The sequence below is a fragment of the Podarcis erhardii genome (genome assembly GCF_964252035.2).
Source record: "Podarcis erhardii genome assembly, chromosome: 8".
In the NCBI taxonomy this organism is placed as follows: Eukaryota; Metazoa; Chordata; class Lepidosauria; order Squamata; family Lacertidae; genus Podarcis; species Podarcis erhardii.
In genome coordinates, this window is record NC_138499.1 from 75,118,196 (window position 1) to 75,141,032 (window position 22,837).

Below are 22,837 nucleotides of genomic sequence, written 5' to 3' on the forward strand. Positions count from 1 at the left end.
CTTTTAGCCTCGAGCAAGACTCTTAACCTATTTTTTTTCTATTCTTTCTTCCTTTCCCTCTGCTTCAGAATCAGTAAAACATAACTACTAAATGGAAACTAACTTGCAGCACACATAAGGAATATATAAAGCACCTTTGTACTGAGTCAGGCCATTGGTTGGTCTAGATTGGCATTTTCTCCTCCAGCCTTTGCCAAGGTCTGCTTACCACCAGCTGGAGGGGAGCTGTGGTTAGGGTCTGGCATGGCCACGATTCAAGGCAGTCATCTGGCTTTGGTGCAGATAGGGGAGGCACCACTTTCTCCTCCACAGGCTCTGCTGCCTGCTGGGAATTGTCCACAATTGTAGCCAATTGTGGGTGAGATAGGGGGTGCAGTTTGAGGAGTGGACCAGAGGGAAAATATTTTCCTTCTGGTCTGTTCCCTGGTTATAAAAACCAGGTGCACCCAGGTCTCAGCCTTCACTACTGAAGTGTAGGTGGGTTCACACAAGGCAAGACACAGTGATAACAACATGAACTTTTATTGAACTAACAGAACTGGACACCAGGGGCAAAGCAACTGCTTATATACATTTCTGAAGGCCTGGGCCACTCCCACTTTCTGTGTGATTGGTTGTCTAAACTTCCAAGTTACAAATCATGACTCAGAGTTTAAGGGCCAATGGCAGAGGCTCAAATCCTGAAAACTTCTGTGATTGGATACCATTTATCGAATCAGAACACAGGGGCTCAGAATCCTTAGTCCAGACTCAAGCTCAGGTAAACACAGACCACTGAATACATAACAGCTACCTTTTATGTTCTAAGGACTGCCGGAGGGTAAGCAGGCAGGCCCTGTGTAAAACCTTGCTATGGAAGTCTTTGGCTGCCATATTCAGGGCCAGGGAGGAATTTGCTTTCAGGTGAATTGGAGCTGTCTGGGGGTTTTCCCATCCCTCACATCAATTGTTACAACTTCATGGTGGATAAGGCATTTGATCAGTCTAGTTGGACAGGGGGTGGTGGTATTGGGTCCACCTCCCGCTCCAAGGAATAAGGGTATCCCTTTAAAGGGATCCACGGGGAGGTGCTTCTGTCTGGATACCCAGACAGGGGCTGATAGGCAATAGTACTCCCAAAACTGTGGTTACCTCCAACGCCCTGATTTGATGTAAGCCATAGGGCGATCCTTAACCTTGGTTAACCCTGCCAAATGATCAATGAGCAGCAGGTTGGTTGATTCAGTTTACCAAGATAAAGTGCACATATTTGTGAACAGGATGCTGGACCTAGATGGGCCACTCCCCTGATTCATCAGGCTCTGCTTAGGTTCTGATGCTGTCTTGTAGCTTCTAGAGGACCACGCATTCCCAAGTCCTGACCTTGGGACTATCTGGGCAAGTAGGACCTAAAGGGTTATTTCACATGTGATGTAGTACATGCACTTGAGTTGGAGATGGAGCAAGTGCTGGGTCTCTTGACAAGAGCCATGTTGCATGCATGCTTAAATTATTTAAGACTTTGTACATTAAAACCAGTGCCTAAACGTTATGCAGAAGCATCAGGAGAAACGTTTCAGCACTGGTGTTGTGCCCTTCAGACACATCAGGATAAGGCATTGGAAAGTACTCTGAATTCCCAAGAGAACTAAAGTGCTTCAGAAAAAGAAGGGAAGCCCTTTAGGAATTAAACAAAGGTTATCTGTATTGACATATGTTGTAGAACATGATCTCCTGATTAATGTGGGCCATCACAAGTCATTGGAAGACCTGTACTGCATTAATTATTACATCAGCATGCTGAATTTGCTCAGAGGAAAACGCTTGAATTTAGTGGACCTAAGTTAAATGTGCAAATTCATAATTTCAGTGGGTCAACTCGGAGTAGGGACTAGCATTCCATGCAACCCTTAATTCTCATTGGAGTATAGCAATAGACTTATCGAACATCTTTTTGTCCCAGAGTTGCTCATGAACATCAAGCTTAAAAAAAAATCATCACACAGCAAGGTGTCTTGTTTGCTTATTTAAGGAAGAGACCTTTAATGTGCATTAGCATGCATTTCAGCTCACAACAATAGAGCTGAAAATAAGAATATAGTCAATGTCCTTTCAAGTCAAAAATGGTGCTGAAGCAGCAGCAGGTGAGGTGAGGCATGGCAAAAAAAACAGGTGTGAAAAGGATCTTGAAAGAGAGGAAGGTAGGACTTTTTTTGATGGACCTTTTTGCACCCTTTCAAATGTCACTTTTCACACTGACAGCTGAACTTCACAAACGTGTGGTGCAGCAATAGTAGAAACCAGGTAACAGGAAGAATGGGTAGGGACAGTATCAGGACAGGGCTGAAAATCTAATAATATTTTTAAACATATCAGTCCAATCTCTTCTTTTATTTACTTGGAGTATTTGTAGCCTTCTCAATAACCAGAAACGTATTTGTCATAAACATTCTGATTTACAAATACCTTTTTTTTGGGGGGGGGGGCTGTAATCACACTGTAAGTCTTCAATTACATTCCCAGTAGTTCATTTCAGTAACTCATTTTGTCAGGCTTATTTCTTGACTTAGTCATCCATAGTAAAGGAATGTCGAACACAGTGGGAGTGTTTTGCTTGGTTGTTGTGTTTTGGTGGTGGGGGGGTCATGTTTGTTTTTAACTTGGAGGAAGGGTTGCATTTGGGGGGGGGCAGTCACAAAACATAAGAAAGACTGAAGCAAATGTTAATGTCATCAACTTAATTCAGGAGCATCCCTATGAATAAGCAGCTATATAAAGGAAACTGCTGTAAGTTAAGCAAAAACAAAAATATACCAGATCCATACTCCATTCAGCAGTGGGGCTGTTGTTTTGTCAGCCTTGGAAGAATGAAAGCAAGCCTTCAAAATAGTAATATTTGGCTGGTTGCCATGTCATGTGACCAAGATAAATGGGCATATGGTCCAGCCTAAAGCCATCCTCTCTGGTCCTGCCTCTGCCACCCCCTATTTTTGGGTCTTACGCCAGCTTTGGCTGAGCCCCGGCTGAGTTAAAACGAGTAACGTACACCATTGTATCTTCCACTGAGCTGGAATTTGGAATTAATGCCAAATGAGCCTGTATGAGCCAGGAATCAGCCAGCTGAGCTGGAGGTCCACTTTAGTGGTGCATCACCCAAAGACTGAACCAGCAGCATAATCAGGGTACTTTCTTAGAAGGGTCTCAGTGGAAGTCTCTGTGCAGAAACTAAGTGTGAGGCAGATGGGCTATAGAGCTTCTAGCAGCAGTCTTTGGACAGCCACCTCAGTAGATCAGGGGCTTGGGGAAGCCGTAATCCTTGGCATGACTGTGAAAATGTTTCAGTCCTCTGCCAGGAGGCTGGAACAGATATATACCCAATGCCTAAGCCAAAATTCCACCTACACCTGTAATCAAGTTGTAGCCATTTTTAATCCAAATCATTGTGTGTCTGAGTTTGCTCTATCAAACCTCACTCTGGTCACTTATGGGGTGGGTGGCACCGTGACTGGGACCTCAACTACCTTTTTTTTTTTTTTAAATGATATTTATTAAAATTTCCAAAAAAAATCCAGAATACAAAAGAAAAGACAAAAAAGAAAAAAAGAAAAAAAAGAAAAAAGAAAAAGAAAAACATTTACATTTAAAACCTTACTTTCATTAACATCTTTCCAGGACTTCCCCATCCCTCCCCCTCTTGTATTCCATTTTCATTAGATTAATTCCACAAGTTCTTACCCCAAATTTTAAAACTTTTTATAATTATAATTAGCCCATTATTCAATTTAATTTATCTTATATAACCATTTCTCTTTATATTTTTGTACTTCCCTAAGATCGACCCCAATTCCCTTCCACGAATTCCCCTTTTTTGTCACACAGAGTAAAACAAAAGAAAATAAAAAGATATAATTTTACAGCCTTTGGGTTCCAAATCTCCCTCCCCCCTTTCCCAGTTTCGATCCCCAAAATCCATCCATCTATCTACTGCCGGCCTGGAGATCCCACGTCCATGTCCAAATCTCTCTCGATTCCACTTTGCCGTCTTTTTGGTAGTCTTTAGTTTCAAAAGGCCCAATCTTAGAGAAACTCTCAGAAAAGTTCATTCTTCTTCCATCCAGACCTCTATAATTAAGAGTAAAACTCAAATTCTGTTTCTTGATCCTTTTAAAGTTTGGATGTCCCGAATGTTCCAACTTCGAGCTTAGTCCAGTTCTTGTTCCTCAGGTTTCTTTTCCTGTTCCGCTGCAAAAACCTTCTAATTCAAAAACTTCTAGTTCCTCTACAGAGGCTTTATTTATTCAGGAACACAAACTTACGTCAAGTCCCTTCCATTCTTCAATAGATAAATCCATTGTCTCCTTTAGTGTAGAGACCTCTGTAGACAAAATAATGCTTCATTTTTGCAGCTTTCCCAGGAGATAGAAAGTCCTGTTCAATTCCATGAGTATTTTTCCACTTGCCACCATTCTTGCAATGTCCCAGAACTCCCTCTAGAGGGATTATGGTAACTTAGTTTCCTTCCAGATCACACCCAAAAGTCAAGTTAACTTGTTACCCTTGTTTTCAGTAATTTATATCCAAATTGTAACAAATCTAACCAGCAAAGTCATCATAACAAAGTTCTCTTTTATTCTCCCACTTTGACAGCTACTTTGACAGCTGTCAAAATTTCTATATCTCTTCACCAGTCTCTCATAACGGATCACCCCCGGTTCCCGGGGGGTTACACTTTAGTTCTCACAAACCACTCTTCTCCTCCAGCACAATTACTTGTAATTTCCCTTCGTGAAATTAATAACTTTTTTCAAATAAACAGACTCTTCTCTCGATCTTAGTTGTCAAATCCTTGCGTTAAATCATCTACAACAGGGGGGAGACGGACTTCCTTTTTGCACCTCCCCCGCTCGCTCTGAATTCATAAAGCAAATTTTTCCTTTTAGGTCCGATAAATTTACTCACGGGTTGTTATTTTTAATCCAAATTTTCAAAAGAAGAAGTCGGCGCTCTCCGTCGAATGGCATGCGGCTTCGCTCGGCAGGGGAAGCAGTGGACTCATAGCACCACACCACCCCCCGTCCCCCGCTCCATAGCCTTTAAAAAGGCTCCTTCGCGGGTCAGGGGGGCGCAAACGGTGCCCGCCGAGTCACCAAGTCCATGGGCATCGACGCCCATGGTTTTTGAGGGTCCCCGCGTCGCCGGCGCGGTGGGATCCAACCCCTGCCTAGCAGGCTCCCTCCGGAGCTCGGAGGGAGTCTGCCATTCGGCGATGGCACCAACCCGGAAGTGTCAACTACCTTTTTTTTGGCCCAAGAACCACACTGCCTCAGCAGAAACCTGTTGGGAGTCACATGTCAGTGGTGGGTGTGGACAAATCCCAGAGTGGGCAGAGCTGCAGTTGTTTTCTCAATCTTCTGCCCTTTCCAACCTCCCATTATAGCAGTGTCATACATAGCACACAATCACACGCAACCTTAACCAAATGGAGCCTTCTTCATATTAGTGATATTTTTATGGGTTCTCTGCAGTGCCCAGAACTTGGACTAAAGCAGGGGGCTACAAAGCACTTCTGGAAATGAACAAGCAGTTCTGCGCTGTACAGGGATCCTCCTGTACTGTAACAGGCTGTAGCTTTCAGAAAAGTTTTGGGCTCACCTAATAGCCACTAACGTTGCTCAGAAGAAGACCCATTTGGTCACATCTAAGCAATCTGATCCTGATTCTACTAGAGTCTGTGCAGAAGGAATTCATTCCCTGTCACCCATCACTCAGAGCAACACCACCGCCAGTGTCACTAAGAAAAAATGGTATGGAGGCTGGCAGACACTTAAAAGACTTGGTGGGTCAATTCTGGCTCAAAAGTCAATGGTTCGCCAATCATTTATATGTATGACATTGCTGTTATTGTTTATGTTCTAGAATTTGTTTCTTGCCTATTTTATGCATATGCTCTAATTGTTGTTGTTGTTGTTACAATCAGGATCTCTTCTTTATTTTGCACATAATTTGCATAATTCTGTTAATTTACCGTAACTGTTACTGCTACTTATTGTTCATTTGGTGAATTTTTTTACACTGCTATAGTGAATTGTATTTTATCTTTTCAATTGTTCCATAGTCTTTTATGTAAACTTATTGAGAGGCCTTTTATTGCATAGAGAGGTGGTGTAAAAAATGGCTAAGTAAAACAAACATGGCAACTGGTCCCAAAACAAAATGAACTTTTTTTCTTTTTTTTAAGCCAAGCTATACTTCTCACCGGTTAATTGGCAACCCTAGGAGCTTCACTGGCAATAGGATGGGTAGGCAACTTGATAGTCAGTGACTTGAAGGCTGCAATTCCTCCACCTACTCTAAAGCATTAAATTTAAAAGTTTAAAGTCTGCCTACAATTTAGGGAAGGTAATTATATCTCCTGTCCCCAACCTGCCCTTAAGAGTCAGCATGCAGCAATTCCCATTACCCACTGAGTCCACCCCAAATTTTGTGGTGCTGGATTTCCATGTTGCCTGAATCAGGATATCTACCCTGTATCTCTGTGCTGTGTTGTTGTTGTTCTTTAGATGTTTAGTCGTGTCTGACTGTTCATGACCCCATGGGCCAGAGCACGCCAGGCACTCCTGCCTTCCACTGCCTCCGCAGTTTGGTCAAACTCATCTTAGTAGCTTCGAGAACACTGTCCAACCAGCTCGTCCTCTCTTGTTCCCTTCTCCTTGTGCCCTCCATCTTTCCCAACATCAGGGTTTTTTGCAGGGAGTCTTCTCTTCTCATGAGGTGGCCAAAGTATTGGAGCCTCAGCTTCAGGATCTGTCCTTCCAGTGAGCACTCAAGGCTGATTTCCTTCAGAATTGATAGGTTTGATCTTCTTGCAGTCCATGGGACTCTCAAAAGTTTCCTCCAGCACCATAATTCAAAAGCATCAGTTCTTCAGCAATCAGCCTTCTTTATGGTCCAGCTCTCACTTCCATACATCACTACTGGGAAAACCATAGCTTGAACTATATGGACCTTTGTCAGCAAGGTGATGTCTCTGCTTTTTAAGATGCTGTCTAGGTTTGTCATTTCTTTTCTCCCAAGAAGCAGGTGTCTTTTAATCTCATGACTGCTGTCACCATCTGCAGTGATCATGGAGCCCAAGAAAGTAAAATCTCTCACTGCCTCCATTTCATCCCCGTCCATTTGTCAGGACATGATGGGACCAGTGGCAATGTACTGTGCTGTGGCAATGGCTAAAAGTCACCTTGAGGTTGAAATTTGATCAGATAAAATTCTCAGTAATGTGATTCTACCAGAACTGACAATCCACTCATGTGTTGAAAGATGTGTGGGGAATTGCTTGTTTGTGGAATGCTCTTCCCAGGGAGACTACTGTATTTTTATGTTGTGAATAGTCCTGTGATCCTCAAATGAATGGAAGTAGTAGTAGTAGTAGTAGTAGTAGTAGAAGAAGAAGAAGAAGAAGAAGGATTTCTCCTTGTGCAGAAGAGTCCTATGTGTGTCTATCGCCACATAGATAGGGCTGTGCATCATGTATGCAGCTAGCATGAGTCATGCATCATACATATTTAAAAAGCCATAGAATGTTAATCAGGCAGGACTTCTTCTTCTTCTTCTTCTTCTTCTTCTTCTTCTTCTTCTTCTTCTTCTTCACCACCCTTCATCTAAAGATTTATGGTTTATGGTAACATTCAAAGTGTTTCACTTTGGCTACCTCACACCTTCATTCATTGTCAGTACTTTCTTGCTGATTTTTCAGTAGATGAAATTTGGATAGAACTGTTATGGTTTAAAAGTCAAACCTGCATTTTCTATAAACAACTGACATTTTCGGTGCCCTTTAATGGTACCCAAAAATTTGCCACCAAAGGTGAGTTAGCTCACTGTACCGAATTCCAGGGTCACCACTCAAGGTTTTCACCAAATCCATTGCATGTACTCTGCAAACTAGGAGTCTTCCTACAATATTAACTGTATCTGAAACACTCTGTTTCCCCCTATTTTGTCCAATCCTCTTTTAAAGCCACCCAAGTTGGTGACCATCATTGCCTCTTGTTGGTGCAAATTCCATAGTTTAATTTTGTGCTGCATAGTTTACTCAAAAGTTACTTATTCCCCCCCCCCCCCACAAGTGTGGCAACTACTGTAGCATAGTACTTTGTGGCTGTTGCAGCTAGAAACAGACGTTTAAAGGGGGGGAAAGGAACTTGTGGAAATGTAAATTGGAACAAACCATGCTCTGGCCAGACATGCAACCTAGTCCACGCGTCTGTGTTCCAATATCAGCACAGTCTGTTGAAATCAGACTGGAAAGATTCACTCCAGATTGTGGAATGAAATGAAATCCTCTCTCATCCCTAGTACAAATAAATAATCTAATTAATTGATGTTTTAAATACTTATTATTTAGCTGGTTCATTGACACCCTCCCCATTTTTTTAAAAATGATCGCTCAAGTGCCAACTGCAGGAGGGGTTTTGGTGGTGGTGGGACTTGTTTTGCAGCATTTCAGTGAATTTGACTGCTCATTCCTGTTGCTCTCTGCCAACTTGATAACCCTGTTTTTTGAAAGGAGCATTTCTCTTCTGGAAAAATAACTTTGCATGCTTAATGGCTTACTCCCGCTGACAAATGTGCCAGGCGGAACCTGCCTCCCTCCCACCCAACAATAGTTAATTGCCATCTGGGAGATTTGCCCACCGGAATCACTTTCATTTCTGTTCGGCTGGAACCTGAGTGTCCGTCTCTGTGCTTATATAGGAGAGAATGTGAAGTCCCCTTAGCGTTGCATACTGTGAGCATCCCATAATGAAATAGGCTCCATCCGTCGGCTCAATTAATCAGCCATAACCTGTTCGGAACGCTAATGCACCTTGGAAAAGGCAGCGTTGCAGGAATGTGTTTTGGTTTTTGAAATCGTTAGAGGGTTTTGCACTGTGCAGAGCCCACCTTGCAAATTACAACCTCAGCTGCAACAGCAGATCTATTAATCTGGAAGAGATGACATTCCCAAGTGGCCTCGGTGCCTTTCGCGACTCCCCGGCGACCCAACTATCCTCCCGGTGCTTTCTCCACATGTAAGGAGTGTGCTGTGTGTTAATCAGGTCAACGATCATCCCACGGCTCGAGGGAGATGACAGGAACCTATCGTAGCTGCCACAAGATCTTTCAGACCTGAGCACGTTTTGTCAAACACCCCCCTTTTAAGCAATGGAGCTTTTGTACTCTTTCACTTACTCGGCTCCCTCCCGAGGATTCCAGCTTATCTTTCCTTCTCTCTCCTTTTTCTAGACAGTGAGGAGTTCAACGTCAACAGCAAAAGACAGCCTAGGATGCATCTCTACCTGGAGGGTGCTGATTGAAAACTTAAAGATTGTCCTCCAAATAACTGCTGATTTTGAGCCAGTGCTTCCTCCTGTTAGCTTTGTCAAAAGCGAGGGTTTTCAATTAAGGTAAGTGCTGCGTTATCTGGTTGACTGCATCACTCTGAATTTTCTGCATTGAAAGTTCTAAATGAGTAAACTGACATTCTGCACTGCAGCAGCTCAGCTTGTTGTGTCAGGAAGGGGAAAGGGGGGAGGAATACAGGGGTTTAGTTTAGAGAGAAAGCATCCCAGAATAGAACTATTGTCTCTGGAGAACGTATGGTGATTTTGTTTTGTTTCTTACCTGTACCTGCAAAAGTGCAAACTCTTACAGGAGATATCTGATGACACTGGCAATCTTAGTAATCCCATGGAACTGATTTGATACATGGATATGTATGTCTGTGTACAGGCACATGAATATGACATGTAAAAGACACCTTATCTTTTCAAATGTTGATTAGACAGCATCACTAGCCCAATAAAGAGCTCATGGTTTCAAAGTCTTGCAACAGAGGCAGACAGGGGGGATTCAAATGCATGCTGGGGCTGGCTGTTTGTTCAGTGTTCTGGGTTGCAAATGAAGAATATATGAGTTATATTCAAGGCATCTAGAAGTAGATATGAATTTTAGGTTTAAACATACAGCGTCTTCCCTAATGTTCCCCGCACCCCTTGCAAGATTAGCAGCTGAACTGCATTGGAGGTAGAGGGTGGAAATTGCTTCTGATGTGGTCGGGAAATGAAATCTATAGTTGTCAGCACTAATAAAGTGTGACATGAATAGTCATTTTGATTAAAAGGTCGGGAAGAGATAGAACAAAGCAAGCACGGTGGCGTGTTAAGAGAGAGAACTCTGCTGACAGTCGAGATGTTTTATTTGAGAAGGGGGCCAGGCAGGTGAAACCAGCATGTCCTGGAAGATTAACAATCTTTTTAAGTAAAATTTGTCAGATGCTCACATCTGAGGCTGCTGCCAGGCAGCAATTGTGGCTGCAACAATGGCAAATCCAGAGATGTGTTCATCCCATTATGGTTTGAACTAAAAGCTAAGAGATTTGTGGACTAGGGAAGTGGCAAAATGTTTTAAAGTTTGCCTAAACATGAGAGTGCCTATGGCATAGTCACCTTTCTGGTGCCTTTAAAACTCAGTTTTTGTTAGAAAACATTGGAGTGTGCCATACAACAAAAGAAAATGTTTGGTAAAGTCAGTGCAAATATAGCTCATGCAACATAAGTAATGGCATTTTATCTGCTAGTGGATTTCCAAAGTTGCCTAAAACCATTAACTATTTGCATGGAACCGAAAATGCTAATATATAACGTTTATGTAGTGCTTATCAGGTCTTCAGAATGTTTCACATATTACTTTAGTCATTTTTACAGCTGTCCTCTAAAACATACCTAAAACAAGTAAGGAACTCTAAAACAAGTAAGGAAGGGTTTGAGGCAAAAGATGCTCATTTAAAGCACATCAAACACACGAACACCCAAAGAATTCTGGGAACTGTAGTTTATCTCTCATTGAGCTATTGTTCCCGGCATCCTTAATAAAGTACAGGATTTTTGGTGTGAGGGAGGGGAAAGGTGTTTTACATGTATGGTGTGCATACATCCCAAGATAACCTCATGAGTTTGTCGTGCTATTTAAACAGTACTTCCTGTCTCATAGCTTAAACTTTTAGACATTATAAAGCACAGATAGTCTACATTCCACATACTATACAATATTATCATTGCATAAGGCACACATATTCTTAATGAACATATTTCATATGTATTAAATTCGTGCACATTTTTTTTCTTTAGGAACTCTTTTTTTCTTTTTTTAGAAAATTATTGAGAGAAGTTGGGACCTGAAGTATAGTTATTTCCCATCCACCCCCTACCATCTTGTGTGGAACATGCTTTGTGCATAGTTTTTACTTGACCTGCTCTTAAGCACAGTTGCAGAACTTCATTGGAAAATGCCATATGAATGCACTGTCCATCTGCCATACTGGGGCACGGCAGTGACATGACAACAGGACAGTGAGATTGTGGGGAAATATGCAGAATGACTGGTGTGTATCCACAATCCAGCTGAAGTTGCAAAGGGACCAAAGAAAGTTGCTCAGACTATTTGTCCAACAAGCTCAGTAGGGTCTACTATGATTGGTAGTGGCTCGCCAGGCTCTTGAATAGAGTTATTTTCACATCACCTGCCACCTGATCATTTTACATGGAGATGCCAACAAACTACAGTTTTGTGGTTGGAGTCAAAGGGAGAAATGCAAATAAAATGTGCCATCAGTTTCAGATTGAAATTGATGAGTCTTGCAAGCACTTAATGAGGTTGGGATTAATGTGTGGATTCAGCCATACAAACCACTGGTATAAAGCAGGTATAGGCAAACTTGGCCTTCCAGATGTTTTGGGACTACAACTCCCATCATCCCTGACCACTGGTCCTGTTAGCTTGGGAGGGCCGAGTTTGCCTATGCCTGGTATAAAGAATGATCCCCTATCCAATGAACCAGTGGGTAGCATGCTCAGTTCAGTTTTGGTGTGGGGTGCAGTTTCTACTCTGCCACAGATAGTCTAGGTGGCTTTGTGAGAAGCATCTCTGTTTGATCTCAGTCCTCTCTCTGTCAGTGTATGTATGTATGTATGTATGTATGTATGTATGTATTTATTTATTTATTTATTTATTTATTTATTAGTGTTTCCCATCCTCTATCTTTTATTTAAATACTTAATGCCCTACAAACAATATTTTTAAAATCTAAACTTTTTTGGGGGGGCTAATATTTTAAAATAACTCCACTTTTCCTGCCAGAATCCCCTTGTTATGGGTGGGAACTATTGGTTGAAGCTGTAAAAAGTTGGATGGCGAGAAACAATCCCAGGATCCTAAAACATTGTGTGGTGTCTCCAGACCCACCAGATGTATCTGAATTGTTCCTGTTGTTCCACAGCCTTTCCTGCACCTCACCTCATTTGTTAAATAAATCCTACCTGCTGGGTCCCCCCCCCCCTCTATTCCATTAAGTTGCTCACCATTCTTCACACCATATTCCTTTCTACAACATGGGGCTAGAGGCACTGTATGCTATTTTGGGAGCCAGGCATTCTTCTTCATCATCCATCTTGCTACAATTGGAACCTATGCTCCATAGTTCACTCCACAATAAGAGATCACTAATGAAATAATGTTGTTGTTGTTTTGAAAAAGGAGGGGGGGGAACCAAAGGAGTGACAATCGAGCTCCTCCACTTTGTGGAAAGGCTTTGAAAATGGAAAGTGTTTCAACAAAAAGTCGATTAAAGGTGGGGTCTAGAAAGGATGACCCTATGGCCCCATGGTTGTCACCTTTTGGAAACGATGGGTCACAGAGCACAACCTCCTCTGCTGATCTTTATGGGCAGGTACATGTGGGAGGAGGTGCAATCTCACATAGACATAGCCCTGGCTCTTTCAGAGCAAGGCTGGATAATCTTTTCCAGCCTGTGGGCCATGTTCCTAAGTTAATGTTGGTGGTGGGCAGGGCCACTGGAGTTGGGCCAGAACCAAAAGTGAGCTGAGCAATTGATGTAAACATTCACCTTCGTAACCAGCCATGCACAAACTGGTGGCTTTCACACCTCAATCCCCTACAGGAAAGCAAGAGGCATTCTCAAAGTGCAAGGACACATGCCAGCCAGGCAAAAGCAATCCAGAAAGACCCTAAGCAGGGTGGATGAGTGGTGTAATGAGATTCTTGAGGGCTGAGAGGCTACATTTGGGCCTTGTTCCCCTGGTTTCCAATCTGTTTTAGAGCTTCGAAGGCAAAAACCAACTGCTTGGCTTGACCTTACACTGTGAGACAGTTCAATTAGGCTATCTTGTGAACTGCCCTGAGGTCTCGGGCAGGTGCGAATGAAGGTGTCATGACACCCGGGGTGTGGCATTGCTATGTACAGCGCATGTGCGGCATCGCCACATACGACGCATGCACTGTACATAGTGACGCTGCATGCACATGCGCTATACATAGCAGTTTGCCAGTGGCGCCGCTCCAGCGGCGTACGGATGGTGCCAGGATCCCTCCGTCACCGCTCCAGCCATGAACGGAGGATCCTCCACATGTGTTGGTGGCAGCGCGATGGCGGCTCACACCGCCATGAGCCCCCGCAGAATGCCTTCTTGTCACTCCCCAGACATGGCACCTGGAGCGAACAGCCCCCCCACCCCCATTGTGACGCCACTGATCTTGGGATGAAGGGTGATATATAAATTTAATAAATAAACTAAACTAGGGTGAATGTAATTGACTTTCTGCCCTTATGAATAGTTGAAGCAGAGTTTTGTGGGTGCTATAGTTTCCAAGTATTCTTCAAGAATATCCACACATGAAGTAGACTTCAAGACTCCAAATGGAAGGAATATGTGTATGTGTGTGTCATTGTAGATGGTTTGATGATTAAACAGTATAGAACTCCTATTAAATAAATGAAGATGCTGAAATGTAGGTGGCAGTGGCCAGATCATAGTAGCAGAACTGAGAAAATATTGGATTGGACTGAGTCTGGCATGAGCCAGGCTCAATTCCCTACTCAATGATGAAGCTCATTGGGCGATCTTGGGCTAGTCACATTAATCAGCCTAGCCTAAGCTGTCTCACAGGGTTGTTCTGTTGAAAAGGGTTCCCTTAGCTTGCAAAAAGATTAGGTTAAGCAGGTACCTGTATATAATATCATACAATATCATGATGATCGAGGATGAGCTGATGTGATCTGGGTGCCTAAAAATGTCACTAGCGTATATCAACCCCATACCAATAATATTCAGGTATATCTGCCTTTCTTTCTCATCTCCAAAATATCCACTCTTCCAAAGATGTATATACTTTCCCAAGGCAGCTTGAGTAAGCTAAGTAGCTCCTGATTTAACGATCTGCGCTGAATCAAGTTTCATAAATAAACAATGCACCTTCAACATAATTAGTATATATTAATATACATGAGTCGAAGCATTCTTTCCACAAAAGTTAATCGAAAGAAAACACCCATTGGTATCTCTCCCCCTCCCCCCAACATCCCCACCTTTCTAGACTTCAAAAATGAATATATCCTTCCATGGGATGAATTGTAAGAATGTCCTCCATATCTGTGCAATTTCCACACGTTAATTATATTAAGCCTCTGATGTAATAGCTAATATCTCCTTAAATTTGCATGGGAGTTGCAGAATTAAGTGAATGGGAAACAAAACATTTGAGACCTCACACAAGTTGGTTGGGGTAAAGGAATCTGCAGTATAGCCTTGGGAATGAATCACAGTCCTCAACAATATTCACAGTATAAGAGCTTGTTTGCCCTCACTGGAAGATGATGATGATGATGATGATGATGATGATGATGATGATGATGATGCAGTGTGGAGCCAAAGTTGCTACTAGACATGCATCCCTCTGGTGTACATATAGCATTATGTTGAGCACAGTGGAGACATGTAGCTATGCAGGAACCTTCCTCCCATTTTTGAGAGGATGGTGGAGGAAGGATTGCACAAGGTAGACTGTGTGTATGATTCCCACCACATTATATGCTGGCTGCTGTGCATGATTATGATTATAATTTATTCAATTTGTATACCTTCCTAAACCCGCAGGTCTTAGGACAGTTCACAGAATAAAATCAGAATAATACACTCACACGCTCCACTGTGTCTCAGCCAAGTAACTGAATGAACTGTGTCCGAAGCTTCAAATGTCAGTGCAGATTGCTGCCTTGTGCGACACGCAGTTGATTTAAAATCTACCGTATTTTTCGCTCTATAAGACGCACCAGACCACAAGACGCACCTAGTTTTTGGAGGAGGAAAACAAGAAAAAAAATATTCTGAATCCCAGAAGCCAGAACAGCAAGAGGGATCGCTGCGCAGCGAAAGCAGCAATCCCTCTTGCTGTTCTGGCTTCTGGGATAGCTGCGCAGCCTGCATTCGCTCCATAAGACGCACACACATTTCCCCTTACTTTTTCGGAGGGAAAAAGTGAGTCTTATAGAGCAAAAAATACGGTATATTCCTGCACATTCCTAGTGGGTAATCCTATGGCAAGATGCAGCAGCTCCCCGGCTCAGGAAGGCTCGGCTAGCATTAAATCCTGAACCCTGGCTCAGCCAGAGAAACATAATTTGCTCACCTCATCTCAGTCATGGCCAGTGTACATTCCCCAAAAGGGGCAGTCTAGAGATGTGACAGAGAGGAGAGGAAATAAGGGAGACCTGGTCTAAGCCCATTCACCTCAATCATGTGACCTGGCAACCCAGTACAGAATGCTATTATAAAGGGTTGTTAACACTCTGCATGCTAAGGCAGAGCAGCTCTGCTGCTGTATGAGGTTTGAATCTAGACCACAGCGCCACCCGCTCCCTGGAGTGTTGTAGCACCATCATGGCTAATAGCATTTGATAGCCTGTTTAGATATAGATAGATATAGATAGCAAGACATAGATAGCAATAGAGTTACCAGATGTCCCCAGTTCCCGGGGACAGTCCCCAGATTTGCAGATCTGTCTCCGGACAAATTCTGTCTCTGGAATGTCCCCAGATTTGCAAATCTGTCCCCAGGAAATAAGGCAGCAGCCTCAGCAGCCCAGAACCAGCCTGGTAGTGCAATTGGCTCTGGCTGGCTTCACGAGCTGCTCGCTGTTGTGGTGCTCGCCATTTTTCCTCTCCAAAAGTCCCCATATGATGTGTCTTGTACGCAACACATCATATGTGGACTTCTGGAGAGGAAAAATGGTGGGCACCACGGCAGCGAGCAGCTCCTGAAGCCAGCCAGAGCCAACTGCACTACCAGGCTGGCTCCGGGCTGCTGAGGCTGCCACTGCCAAAGGGGAACTGGGGATGTCCGGCGGTACAGATCTCCTGCCAGTTTCCCCCTTTGCTTTGACTGATTGGGGGAGGCTCAGGAGTTGCGGGCAGGTGGCTGTTGCTCGTTTTTTTAAAAAAACCTGCACATTTATGTTTCACAGGGTGTGAAAGAAGGGCTTTGCACCTTTATATAATATGCATGTGTGCTTGGGCCCAGGGTTTTTGCCTCACCATCCCCACTACTGACTCCCTGTTGCTACTCAGCTTAAAAAAAAAAGGGGGGGGGAGTGTCCCCAGATTCATTGAAAAAAATCTGGCAGTGATAGATAGCAATCTAGATAAAGATAGCAAGAGTGTGATGCTGCAGTGAGAGAAATGAGACAAAAAGAGACCCTAAATCATAGAAGCCTAGTGACTTGGATATTGTTCCTTTTTTTCTTTTGTGCTACAACACAGGAAGACACACCTTTCGGTCTTCTATAGCTTTTACAGCTATAAAACTCACAAAAGTTGCCAACTTCACAGAAAATTGTTGTCTCCTCTTGTGACATCATTTTTCAGAGAAGACAACTTATCAGGCTTAAGTGTTTAATGGCAGAAATAGGGCTAGGATAACTTTTACATTAAGTAAACCTTAGAGTAGGGACCTAATTTCCCTAAGGCCTTTGCTGTAGTCTAATTGCCAGACTTCCTTTTCCCTTTAGGCTCTTTATAAAAGTTCATAACTTGGAACACAGAATTATTTTCTGTTGCTCAAAACATATAAATAAATGACTAGCTATTTCCTTAGCTGTACGGCATTTGCCTTCTTTGTGGTAAAAAAGTTAAATCATTGATGTTTCCACATGTGTGCATGAGAGTGTGCACACACACACATATACAATTTTTTGTAAATTGCCCTGGAAGTTGTTCAGCTGAAGGGAGCGAACACAAATAATCTGAGTAAGTAAACATGATGGAATCTGATATGGAAAGCTTTTGGCCTCTGTTTGCTTGAGGTGCTGACAGAGGAGAGGCTAGGACTCATCAATCAAAGTTTGGGACCTCAGAAGAAGTTTTCTCTCCTCATTGCCTTCAATCTGGTCCTCAGTGCTATTTTTAAGTGCTAAACATTTTGTGCCAGCTAGTGCAATGTCACTCAGTTGTGTGTGGTGATGAGGGGGCTTTTGTGTTGCAAGGACTCCCACAGGCACCGTCTCAAGGGTCATTATTGGGGGAAAGTACCATATTTTTTTGCTCTATAAGACTCACTGTTTCCCTCCTAAAAAGTAAGGGGAAATGTGTGTGCATCTTATGGGGCGAATGCAGGCTGTGCAGCTATCCCAGAAGCCAGAACAGCAAGAAGGATCGCTGCTTTCACTGCACAGAGATCCCTCTTGTTGTTCTGGCTTCTGAGATTCAGAATATTTTTTTTCTTGTTTTCCTCCTCCAATAACTATGTGCGTCTTATGGTCTGGTGCGTCTTATAGAGCGAAAAATACGGTACTTTTTTTTGCCCTTAGTGAAGCAGCACCCCCAAGTGAGGCATTTTGCTTTCCCCCATGGAAGTGAATTGAAACTATTTTCTTGTATGAGAGGAAACAGACAGTTGCATTCAGAACTCAGGTGGGGATTCCCTGCTCTAGTAATTGAGAATCAAGGCTGCTCGGGTCTGCCCAGCCTCATCCTGAGTTTTTCTTTGTGTTCCCCTTAAATTGTGTGGAATTTGGGGGAGCACTTTCTAATATCCTGTTTAGGGAAGTTTTTAATGACTGATGTTTCAATGTATTTTTAATCTTTTGTTGGAAGACGCCCAGAGTGGCTGGGTAAACCCAGCCAGATGGGTGGGGTATAAATAAATTATCATCATCATCATCATCATCATCATCATCATCATTATTATTATTATTATTATTTACAGATTTCTTGAGGAGTGTTGTTGCTTTGCACCATAGATAACTATTATTTGAAGCCCGTGATTTGGTCTTAAGTATTCCATTATCTCAGGGGATGGGAAAATACATTGATTCTGGTTTCTTTCTCTCTGCTTCTCATTTTTTCCCCATTTCCCCATTTCCACCTCATCTTCCTGAAAACCATGAGCCAGAAATGCACAAACCATGAACCATCATTAAACCATCATTTGCACAATAAACTATCATTCTTTCACTTGTCTATTTGTGACTTGTTGTGTCCAGTGGAACAGAATTGGTCTTGGGGAAAATCAGTCCTAGTACCAAAATAAAAAAAAGTTTTAAGAAACCCAAATTATTGAAGAATCAATGATACTATAGAAGGTCTATACTAGTCATGGAAGGACTAAAGTATTGAGAAAGTTACAGATTGCAATAGCACATAATGGCTGCTCACTGCGTCTATGGGGGGTGACTGCTGTGGCCCCCTCATGCTCTACCTACACCCCTGGCAACTAGGCCATGCTTACTCTCCAGCCATTGCTGGGGAATTCACCTTGGCCAGAGGTATCAAGGGGCAGCCTTCCTGCCAAAGAGGGTGGATTTGAATGGGCCAATCAGAGGCCACACTTGGAGGCTGGTGCCATGCTGGCAGGCCAGGCATTGGCTGCTGCCCGGCCTGGCCTAACAGCAAGGCTTAAAAGGCTGGCTGTGCATGGCTACAAAATGCAATGGCACATAATGATCTTCCATGTTGTTTTGCTGATGAATGTGCAGTGGACTCCAGAAGAGCAAGCAAAACAACTTATTTACGTTAAGTCTGCCCATAATTTAATTTCTGTTTTGTGAAAAATGTGAAATTCATATATCAGCTGTTCCCCCATCATGTAACATTGCCTGAGTAGATCAATGAAGCTATGTAGTCTGTTCTGCTCTCAATTTTTCAGTCTTTTAGTTTTGTGTATTTTTAGGAGGATGTCAGAATGGGGGCGGGGAGCTAACTGCAATGAACACAGGAATTGCTGGCTGCTTATATCTTTACTTTTGCCCCACCATCTCCCATCAGCCCCAACTACTATGGCCAGTGGTCAAGGATTGTGGGAGTTATAGTCCAACAACAGTTGGAGGTCCTTCCAAGTCACATACATCTGCTTTAGAGGGTTTGACTCTACTCCAGCTTTGCCTCCATAGCAGTAACTACAACCACTGCTTAGTCACATTTGGTTAAGGAAGTTTGAGGTGTCCTGTCTGAATAGTAAAGGATGAGCATTTGATAGGTTTCGGAATTGTTGGCAGAGTGAATTATCTGGCATGGTGCCGTCATATTGGCTTAACTGCCACTCTTTCTAACATCGACAATCCAAGCAAATCAATGCAGGGACATGTCTGAGATGGGCCAGTTGAGAAATGGCATGACCTGGCTGGCGGTTTGGAAAACAAACAGAACATGGGGAGCTATCTAAGCAGTTTTAATAGGTCAATTGGAAATGAGCACAGACAAAGAGGATTTAGAATATATCTTAAAAATCCCTCTTTCTCTCTCTTTGGGTGAAAGTTGTCCCACCCCCACTTTCCACCCTCCTAAGCTTGTTATTTAAACCCACCGTTTCAAGCATTTTGTAATTCCTGCAGGCATTATCTTCTGACAAACAATGAGCTTTTTCCCTCTCCTCCTTTTAGCACAAATGCTATGGAAAGGTCACTTATTTTAATCAACTCCCTTATCTCTGTAAAAGCCAGATGACATTTTTTGCCCTATTTCTGACCAATGAGCATGCATATTTTAAATCAGAAAGTTGCATACTTGTGTGTCTTGTGGAACGTCACCTTTACAGAGCACAACAATTGGTAATGATATGGCCTAATTCAAAGGAGACACAAAAGTTCAGCTAATTGTCATTGATTTGAGATGGGCTTATGAATGTTAAAATTCCATCCAAATCAGTTCAACTTTATACGTATTGGGCACATGGGCAGTTTTACCTACTGCATACAGGGCTTTGACTTATACACACACATAACATGATGTACGAATCCACCCTTGTGCCTTGGATTTTGAATCTTATGTGAACTTCATTCCACAGGACAGGCTGGGGCATAGATCAATAGCAGAGCATGTGATGTGCGTGCAGATTCAATTTCTGGAATCTCCCAATTAAAGAATTTCAGTCCAGGCAAGAAAACAAACAAACAAACCCTGCTTCCCAAGCCATGGAAAGTTGCTACCAAGCAGATAAGACAATACTAGGCCAGGAGGACCAATGAGATACCAAGGTGGATGCATATATTGGATTATGGTCTCAAACTTTGAATCTTCATTTCCCCAGTAGTAAAATTACCATGTTCTGGAGCATAGTGTGGGATGACCCATCCTTTCCATGCACACAGTTCACAGACCTACACATGTGAAAAATTAGTCCCCTTTTGGCAGTATTGAGCACTTTTACTCTCCCCTACCAGCTTTTGGCTTGGGCATCTGTAGTGGTAGGTTCACTTCAATGTACCTAGCCACTACCTGCAATGTGTGGCCTGGGTATGCTTCCTGTAGAGCAGCCTTTCTCAACCTGTGGATCCCCAGATGTTGTTGAACTACAACTCCATCACCCCTAGCTAGCAAGGCCAGAGCTCAGGGATGATGGGAGCTGTAGTCCAACAACATCTGGGGACCCACAGGTTAAGAACCGCCGCTGTAGAGGGATCAATTGGCCTTCTTCCACCATATATCCTTCAAACCACAATTAAATTGTGTGTGGACCCTGATGATGAGCGAGACCAGTGTTTGAAGCTCCCATTGTTCTAGGCGAATTTTGCGACAAGGAATTTCATTAGTGTGAGCCATTTCTGAGCTCCAAGCACAGTACTGAGCCTAAGATTTCAAATTAAAACTGAAGAGTGGAAGGAAACAGGACTTTTTTCTGCCTTCCCACTTCCAACTACTCTCTGAAGACAGGAAAAGAGACCCTTTTAAGAATATTAGAGGGGTGGGCAGGGGAAGGACTAGACCATGTGAAAAATGAACATTATATTTTAGCTGCAGTTCATTTATTTTCAGCTCTGTATTCTTCTTTTAAAAAAGTGCACCTAGGCATTGTGTTGTTGCACCCATAGCCTAGGTTTAAGGTGCCATTTAGCCCCTAGCTTTCATATTTCAGTTTCTAACACTGAGCGAGACTCCATGGATTATTCTATGGGTAGAATGTGGTGGTCTTCATTTCATAAATAACCTGCCCTGTACTACTGTGCATGCCTGGCCAATGGCTTTTGGAAAATGGAAGAAAAGGTATGGCCTGTATCTCTGCAGTAAACTACATGCTGTTCATATAAGATCCTAGCTTCATTTCCTTGCCATCTGATTAAAAGGATCAGGTAGCAATTGATATGACCAGATCTCTGCCTGAGAACCTGGAGGGCAGGGATAGTAGTCAACACAGGCCAAATGCAGGCAAGACTAAAAAGGCAAGGCTTGCTTTGGTTTTCCATTTCTCTGCCCCCCCCTTTAATCTGGTTTTGTTGAAATTGCACATTTCGAACTGGTACTCTGAGTGGTTCAATGTGTATCTTTACTGCCGGCTAATTAAATGCTAAATTAAATATTTATTATTATTATTATTGGAATTAGTGTAATATTAATGAAATATCAGGGAAAATGCTGGAAAGGAATTAATTGGCTTTAGTAGAAAGGATTTAAGGAGTTATGTATAAATATGGTTTAAACTTTGAATTTTAAGGCTTTTAAGGTAAGATAAGGTTAAATAAATTAAGGTAAATTGAATAACAGAATATGGTAAAAGATGGAAAGGATATGTTGAATTAATTAATAAGATAGATTGTTAAGACAAATTATTTAAATAAAAATTGAGAAATATGGGAAGAATTTGCTGAAACAACGAATTAAGTCAGAATACAAAAAGGGAGGTGTGAGGAGGTCTAAGAAACAAGCAAATGAAAAGATGTAATATGGGATGTGTATTTTTCTTATTTTATTTTTCCTAGTTTTTTCTCTTCTTTTTTCTGTTGTATTTTTCTGTTCTTTATTGTATTTATGTATTTTTGAAACTTTGAATAAATATTATTTTAAAAATAATAATAATAATAATTAAATGCTGAAGTCTCAGGAGTCTCCCAGGCAATATCACTTTCCCAATCAACACCCTCCTTGAGTGCCTTTGCTTGGTTGGAATGTGTTCTTGAACTGTGATAATAAGCCTCTTGCTCACCATGATGGACAGAGGTGTGTGCATGTAGATATCCTGGACTTTGGTGAGGCTGGGATGTAACCTACTGCGCAAAGGTATGTTGCATCCATGCCTCTGTTTACACGTTGGTGGAAATCAGCCTCTTTGGTCTGCAATCTATGTAATGAAACTGCCCCTTTTTTGACTAGCACATGAGCTGTAGGGTGATTAAAAAACAACAAGCTTATTTAAGAGCACATTCTGTTGGGAGAGGAGATCCTGGGTGCAGGTAGCTAAAACTGAAAGCTTCTAATGGAAATTGCACTTCTTGCAAAACAAAACAAAAGAAAACAAAAAGGGGTGTGTGGCGAGAACATTTTGTATCAGTCCAATCGGATTCTGCTGATAAGTTGCACACTGCAAAGAGAGAAGAAGGAAATATTGAATTCAAAGGACACATAGGAAATGTTTTAAACAGTGTGGCCGGCGGGTGGAGGGGAGGGTAGCATGGAAGAGATTTTAATGCAGATCCACAAAATGTAATGTATTTTACTAGCTTCAGTGCCCCTCAAGGCAAACATTTGAAAAGGAAGGG

The 22,837-nt window shown here is 42.5% G+C and overlaps 1 protein-coding gene across 4 annotated transcripts in view; it reads left to right on the top strand.

Annotated features, from left to right (window-relative positions):
• CDH12 (cadherin 12) overlaps positions 1-22,837 on the top strand; it is a 455,772-nt gene that overhangs the window by 184,161 nt on the left and 248,774 nt on the right. For 2 of the 4 annotated variants that reach the window (XM_081873016.1, XM_081873017.1), the window contains one exon: positions 9,265-9,425. The gene's annotated coding sequence lies outside the window, so the exon portion shown is untranslated. Of the gene's footprint in view, positions 1-8,695; positions 8,768-8,848; positions 9,051-9,264; positions 9,426-22,837 lie in introns of those variants that run through there. The other 2 variants (XM_081873019.1, XM_081873018.1) reach the window with 2 other exon arrangements.